We start from the raw sequence: 7,847 nt of genomic DNA on the forward strand, positions 1-7,847 counted from the left end.
CAGTGAGAGACTTTATTTTTGGGGGCTCCAGAATCACTGCAGATGGTGATTGCAGCTATGAAACTAAAAGACGCTTGCTCCTTGGAAAAAGAGGTATGACAAACCTAGACAGCATATTAAAAAGCAGAGACATCAGTTTGTCAACAAAGGTCCATCTAGTCAAAGCTATGGTTTTCCAGCTGTATGTATGGATGTGAGAGTTGGACTATAAAGAAAGCTGAGTTCTGAAGAATTGATGCTTTTGAATTGTGGTGTTGGAGAAGACTCTTGAGAGTCCCTTGGATGGCAAGGAGATCCAACCAGTCAATCCTAAAGGAAATCATCCCTGAATGTTTATTGGAAGGACTGATGCTGAAGCTGAAACTCCAATACTTTGGCCACCTGATATGAAGAACTGACTTATTGGAAAAGACCCTGATCCTGGGAAAGATTGAAGGTAGGAAGAGAAGGGGACGACAGAGGATGAGATGGTTGGGTGGCATCACCGACTCAATGGACATGAGTTTAGGTGGACTCTGGGAGTTGGTGATGGACAGGGAAGCCTGGTGTGCTGCAGTTCATGGGGCTGCAAAGAGTTGGACACTAATGAGTGACTGGACTGAACTGAATCATGGAGAATGTGTCAAATGTCTTTGAATTGTATTAAAGCCGGAGGAATTAAAAGACACACCTATATCCTGCTCAACCCTCAAAAGTGTGGAACTCTGCTACTCCCTAAACTAAAAGAAACATCATCACACAGGTTTTATTTTTGCAGTTCTTATCAACTGTGTGCGACCAATAGGAGAGAATGTCTCAAGGTTAACAAGCAACAGGACTCATGGGAAAACTTTAAAAGGAATGTGTTTTTCCCTGAGATGTTTAGTTCATATTCCAGGCTTCCAAGCTTGGCACGTTTCAATTAGGATCTGAGGATAAAACCATTAATATGTTGGGAAAAAATAATTGAAAACAAAAATCTTCTCCCAACCCAGAAAACCTCTTCACGGTCAGTAGAAACAGAGAAAGTGTTTTGTTCTTAAATAATCATTAAACCAGTATGTGATGCTCATGACAGGCAATTGCTAAGAAATTACAAAAACAGAAAGACGTCCCACTGCCTTATATAGTCAAGAACATTCCCTACAATGTTCTCAAGATAAACAATAACTAGTCCTCAAGTCAGAGGACTTAACAGCACATTTGTCACTCATACTGACTTAACAGTAAATTGTCACTATATTTACCTGGTAAGTGGATTAACCATCTGGGTTAGCCAATCGGCTTTACACAAAGGGAAAATAAACTGCTCATAGCTTTATGACAGGAAGTAGTTTTGTAACTTGGAGCAAGGCTCCTGCCAAAGTCAGGCTTCTAACTTCCCAGAGACTGGGAGAATCAAAGGAATTCAATGGCTCCTAGGTCCTTGAGAAAGACATTTTTGGACTGTAAAATGGCAAAATACTTTAAAAAAGAAAGGTTTACATACGTCTCAAAAGGGTCAGAGAAAATTCATAATTACAGGTCAATTAAAAAAAAAACAAAACTCATGAAAAGAAGGGAGGACTTCTATTCCCTTATTTTTAAGAGCAAGAAATAAGCCTTTTGATTTTAATTTGGTTCTAACAAGGCAAACTTCTCAGGTGTTTAAGCCTTACAATCAGCAATCCACAGAAACAAAAGGACAGGAATTCCGGGAAAGAATACTTTCTTTTTCCTTTTTTCTTTCCCCTCACACTCTATTCAGGGTTTAGGCCATTTTTCACTGACTGCTGAGAGTTTTTATTATGTTACCAATTAATCGTTCTAGTTAAGAAAGAGAGAAAAATAAATCATCCCCTCCTGCTAAAGACACGTAGCTCCCCTGCAACAATTTGTCACTGTTTCTGAAAATATGTGAAGTCTTTGGCTGGTACTTCATAAAAGAGATAGCAAATGCCTTCTCTGGGAATCAGAGGGTTATTTTCATAATATCTTGGTCTCTAGAGTGGAGTGAAAGGTGAGCTGGGAGACCAGGCTTTGATCTTTTCCAGAATGGATGACTCACACCACCCAAGTGTACAAAATGACTTCCACTAAGGAATGGGTAAAAACTTATTTGCCTGGTTTGTGTGCACTCAGAATTTAGATTAGAAAATTCTTTGAAAAATTACTACTTATTCCTTTACTGTTGAATATAGCCCTGATCTAAGACACCTTCCCCATTTCTTAGCAAATCTATTTGAGGCTGGGTCAGTCTCCAAAGATTCTGGGTGATTAGAGAGAATGAAAGGACTCTGGTTAGGGGTGGGGAGGGGCATGAGAAGTAGGTTTGGAGTCAAATATTAATTGAAATATTCCTCTAAATAAATTCAGACTTAAATCCTTTTTGAAAAAAAATTTGAAATATAATTGACCTGGAATATCATATAATTTTCAGGTGGATATCATAGTGATTTGATATTTATGTACATTTCAAAGTAGTTACGCCAGTAAGTCTAGTTACCGTTTGTCATATACAAAGTTATTACTAAGTTATTGACAATATTCTCTCTGCTGTAAATTATATACCGTGCCTTATCTATTTCACGACTGAAGCCTGTACCTCTCAATCCCCATCACCTATTTTGTCACTCCGCCACCACACCCTCCCTTCTGGCAACCACCAGTTTGTTCTCTGTATCTATGAGCCTGTTTCTGTTTTGTTAGTTTATTTTTAGATTCCACATATAAGTGGAATCATATGGTAATTGTCTTTCTGTGACCCATCCCACTTAGCATAATACTCACCCATGTTATCTCAAATGACAAAACTTTATTCCTTTTTATGGCTGAAAAGTGTCCCTTAAATCCTTTTGATTTGTCTCTGAGCTCTTGTGAGGTTTTCCAGATAAGTAATGAAGTAAATCTGAACACTAAGGACTCTTCCTATTAACATGTATTTCTGCAGGATTGATGATTAATAAACCTGGTTTCTTCTGGTATATTTCATCCTGTGACTGTTTCCTAGGCTTGCAAATCAGGCTGCTCAACTTGTGTGAGATCAGAGGTCTAGAAGTGAAAATACGTGAAACCGATACAGTCTTTCTGCATTGCTCTCTCCATACCCTCCCACCCCACCAAAGTAAAATTATAATTTTGGAGGCTACTTCATTTAGCCCAGGGGCATTTAAACACTTTTTCTTCTCATGGATACATGTAAAAATAATGTTTCTAATCTCTTAGCTTTCAGCAGGGAGCCCTTTGATATAAATGTGACTTCAAGAGAGGTTAAATAGCAGTTGATATTGATGGTTTTGGCTGCATGCCATGCCAAGCGCCAACCTTAAAATTCTGCTTAGCATGGAAAAAAGAGGAAACCCCAAATATTTATGGTTATTTGGCTTTACCGTGGTATAACTTATAGGAATGTCACATAACAAATGTATTTAATCATGCGATGGAAGCACCAGTTAGTAGATAAATGGGCTAATTTTATTATCTAGATTTTAATAAAGCACTTACTACTTTGCCTTATGAAGCCAACTTGGAAAATTAAGTCGCATTAGCTCAGATGTGAATATTGTCACAAGTGCTCATTTTTTGCTCAAATCCCATAAAGAAAGAATAATGATGGTCATCAATGTGATAAAACTGCAGGAAGATGCCCAGAGCAGTGCCTCAGGAAATGGGCGATATATTGGTTTAAAATAATGTTTCCACTAATGATATGAAAGTTATAGTGGAGGAGGGGTAGGGAAACAGCCTCCCAGTGGATTTCACAAATTATAAATCCCCGTAAATGAATTCTTTTTCATTTTTATTTTAGCCATCCTCTGACATCTTGAAAGAAGGCATAATCAGAAATGGTCCTGAAAACTCTCCGTCATTTTAAAAACCCTTAAGTCTTTCTTCTGAAAGTCATTTCACATAGAAGTTAAAAATAAGTTGCCTTCACTTCAAAGTTTGCTCCCTCCAGAATGTGGAAATCAGTTTCTGTTAACTGTTTTGTATTACCATGTGTTAAATTGCACAACAGGATGGAAATAGCTCCTCCAGGATGGGAGAGGGAGTTGCTGCATCCATTTGGAAATGCTGGAAAAGTACCTAAATTCATGTTCAGAAACTCTTTCCTGAGAAGATTGTTAAGAAGTGAAATCACCTACTTTGTATATTTGGAAAGTTTTGTGTGTGTGTGTTTTCTTTTTAAGTATGTGTTTGGTGTTGGTATGGAGAATCCCAGAAGTAGACAGTGAACTAGATGACATTTAAGGATTATAAATAGAAAAAATGTTCATGTTTGTGAAATGACCTGGAGAATGTGTACTGAATCCGTCCTCTTGTTCTTTTCATCAGTCATCTATCTGGTCCTTCAAAAAAATTACTCAGTGGAAGACAGCAGCTTAAAAGCTCATTCCCCTCCTCTTTCCTAGGCAGCAGAGCCTGAACAATTTATTTTACCATTACCTAATGGCTGCCTTATGTGAACTCATGGCTGTATTCTGAGATATTTTGTTCTTGTCATTTAAAAGGGATTTGATTTCTGAATCCAGGAGCTCTTGTTCGGCAGGATGCTGGGTTCTGCAGGACAGGTGAAGACTACCTGTGTGTATTATGGGGTAAGAGGCTGGGGAGGATGAGTCTGCTGTTTCATCATTAGAAAAAGCCTGTACTTTGAGCCTAGGATGGAGACTGTTACCACTAAGGAGCTGATAAAGCACAAAGTCAACTTGGTTTATATTGGCTGGGGGTTTGAACACCAGCTCTGTTGCTGGTTTATGTGCAGTGACAAAAAGGCAATATTAAAGGTATTGAGTGGCTGGACGTTACTTATTCCAGTGTCTGATAAACGTTAAGAAGGAGGTAGATGATGCCTTAGTTGGAATGCACTGGGTTGAGGGCCAGAACAGGGATTTGATGAACCAGCTTTGTACTTATATAAGTAACTAAATTTTCTGGATTGTTGCTAGTTAACTCCAAAATTCTCCCACAATTGGGAAAGTTCTATAAAGCAGTTTGTTTGAAGAGTGGCTTGATGGGGGGAGGGAGGTGTCCCACTAGTAACATTATGTGGAATTGTCTTAAAAAACCAACAAATGAGTCCATTTTTAAACACCTGCCTCCTTTAAAACAAAAAAAAAGAATTACAGGGCATTGTAGTATGGTAGTTCAGAGAAAGAATTATGGTGATCAGCATCAACAAAATGCCATAGGGATCTAAACCTGACTTAAGCTGATCACCTGTGGAGAAGGCAATGGCAGCTCACTCCAGTACTCTTGCCTGGAAAATCCCATGGATGGAGGAGGCTGGTAGGCTGCAGTCCATAGGATCACGAAGAATGGGACACAACTGAGCGACTTCACTTTCGCTTTTCACTTTCATGCATTGGAGAAGGAAATGGCAACCCACTCCAGTGTTCTTGCCTGGAGAATCCCAGGGACGGGGGAGCCTGGTGGGCTGCTGTCTATGGGGTCGCACAGAGTCAGACGGGGCTGAAGCGACTTAGCAGCAGTAGCAGTAGTATGGTAGTTCAGAGAAAGAATTGTGATCAGCATCAACATAGTGCCATAAGGGATTTAAACCTGACTTATGCCGATCACCTTTGGAGAAAGTGAAAGTGAAGTTGCTCAGTCATGTCCGACTCTTTGCAATGGACAGAGGAACCCTGCAGGCTGCAGTCCATGGGATCACAAGAGTCGGACATGACTGAGTGACTTTGACTACTTGACTACTAAGGGTATAGGTCTCATGGTAGGTTGAATAGTGGTCTCAAGATGTCTATGTCCTAATCCCCAGAGTCTGTGAATGTTTTATCTCCTAAGGCAAAAGAGATTTTGCAAATGGGATTAAGTTAAATTGAGACGGAGGGATTATTCTGGATTATCCAAGTGGGCCCTAAATGTAATTATAAGCATAATTGTAATGTTCATGCAGAAGGAGGCAGATGGAGGTTTGACCAGTAGCAGAGGGGAAGGTGATAGGATAATATGATCCGAGGTTCAAGTGATGTGTTTTGATGGTGGACAAAGGGACCACAAGCCCAGATGGCCCTTGAGAAGTTGTCACTAGAAGCTGAAAAAGGTAAAGTAATGAATTTTCCAGAAGAAACCAACCCTGTTGATGCCTGGTCAGCCCAGTGAGACACATTTCAGACTTCTGCTTCTCAAGCTATGAGATGATAAATGTGTCATTCTAAGTAACTGAATCTGTGATGATTTGTTACAGCACCAATATAAGACACACATGCAGGGATAATAAGGAATGTCCCTCCAATGTTCCCAGGACGCAGATATGAGGCTCAGTATTATTACCTGGATTGCTACGGATTTGAGGCCAAAATTCTGGGCAGGAGAATAATGTGCACACGAACATCATCAGAGATGTTAAGATCGGATGGCAGATCTTAGGATGCATGAAGGAAAATGATCAGAATAAAAAGGGATTCATCGAGTAACATGGTCTCAGCTAGAGCCTTTTCCATACAAACACTGTATTGGAAATAACGTCAAGGAACTTGGGATGCTGGGACAAAAGCCCTAAAAATTCAGGGTATAAATGATTTACAAAAAGTCTTTTAACCAGATTGATAGTTTCCTCTGCTATCAAGCTCCCTGACCTCAGGTTAGCTTTCCTGGGAACAGACAGACATTGTGTGAAACCTACTACAGAACTGAAGCTCTTAGATCCCAGTTAAGCTCGGTTTCATAAAAGGTGATGTGTCCTTGGGCTGACAGCAGGACATCACTTTTGCTTTGCTTTTCCAGCAGAGTTCACAGGAGCAGAATTAAAGAGGAGGACAGAGGAAGAGAAGAGGTCAAGTCCTCAGCCTCTGTTGGGATCAGGGCAACTTTTTGCCCACATGATGCTATAGTTGAAAATGAGTAAGTCGTTTTTCTGCTGTTAGTAGGCTGGGGTGTACCAGTCCTCAAAACTGCCCACTATTATGCAACAAAAGAGCGTGTGAACACAAGAGCATCTGTAAAATAAAAAGTTGGCAAGAGAATTTCTCCTGGAGAAACAGACACATTGAATTTCTCAGGAAATAATTTCAATTCCTAGAGAAAACTACATTCAGGTGCTTGATTATCATACAGTTTATCTCAGGGATTTGCCACTTTCCTTGGAATAAAGTGTTTGCTTTCCAGAGAAAACAACAAACTATTAATTAGAACTGTTTCAGGGCAGAGGGATAATAAACCAAAGCGACCAGTCTCAAGTACCTAAAATGGACTGCTGAGTACAGTCATTTTTAATGGATGCACCATGGAGAAAGGTAACATTTTTTGCTAAAGATTCCAACTAGCAAAAGAATAAAATATAAAAAATGATAGTTTCTCACTTTAGCATAGAGAATAAATAAATTTCTTCAAAGTTTAATATAATGATGAGCCTCCCTGAAGGGGATTCAGAGTTGGAATCCTACTCTCTTCCCTGGCATATTGCTTTCTCTGTTCTAGGCTCTGAATGAACCATCTTCTTCTGTTTTTCACTTGAAAATTTGTAAAAGGAGAAATGCCTCACAGCCAATAGGGCACACTGAAAGCCTTGTTTAAGAGCAGTAACGAGACTTGCAATTGAAATCTGTTCCAAATATTTCCTTCTTTGACACATAAAATTTGAGATGGTCAATTTACCAACAATTATTCATAGGCATTCCTATGTTTGCTTACTTAGAATAGTGTGGGGAATGTACACAGATCTCATCTGAGATATCTTGATCGGCATCCATTCAGCACATACTTATGGAACTCCTCTGGTTCCATAGATAGTAGATGCTGTGCGGGGACAAAGCAGACCCAGTCTCTGCTCCTATGGAGCTTACATTCCACCTGGGAAAACAGACAGTGATCACACGCCAGGGATAATGAGCTGTTTCAATGAGAAGCATGCGGTGCTGCTGGGAATATTT

Source organism: Capra hircus, chromosome 12 (assembly GCF_001704415.2).
Source record: "Capra hircus breed San Clemente chromosome 12, ASM170441v1, whole genome shotgun sequence".
Taxonomy (NCBI): Eukaryota; Metazoa; Chordata; class Mammalia; order Artiodactyla; family Bovidae; genus Capra; species Capra hircus.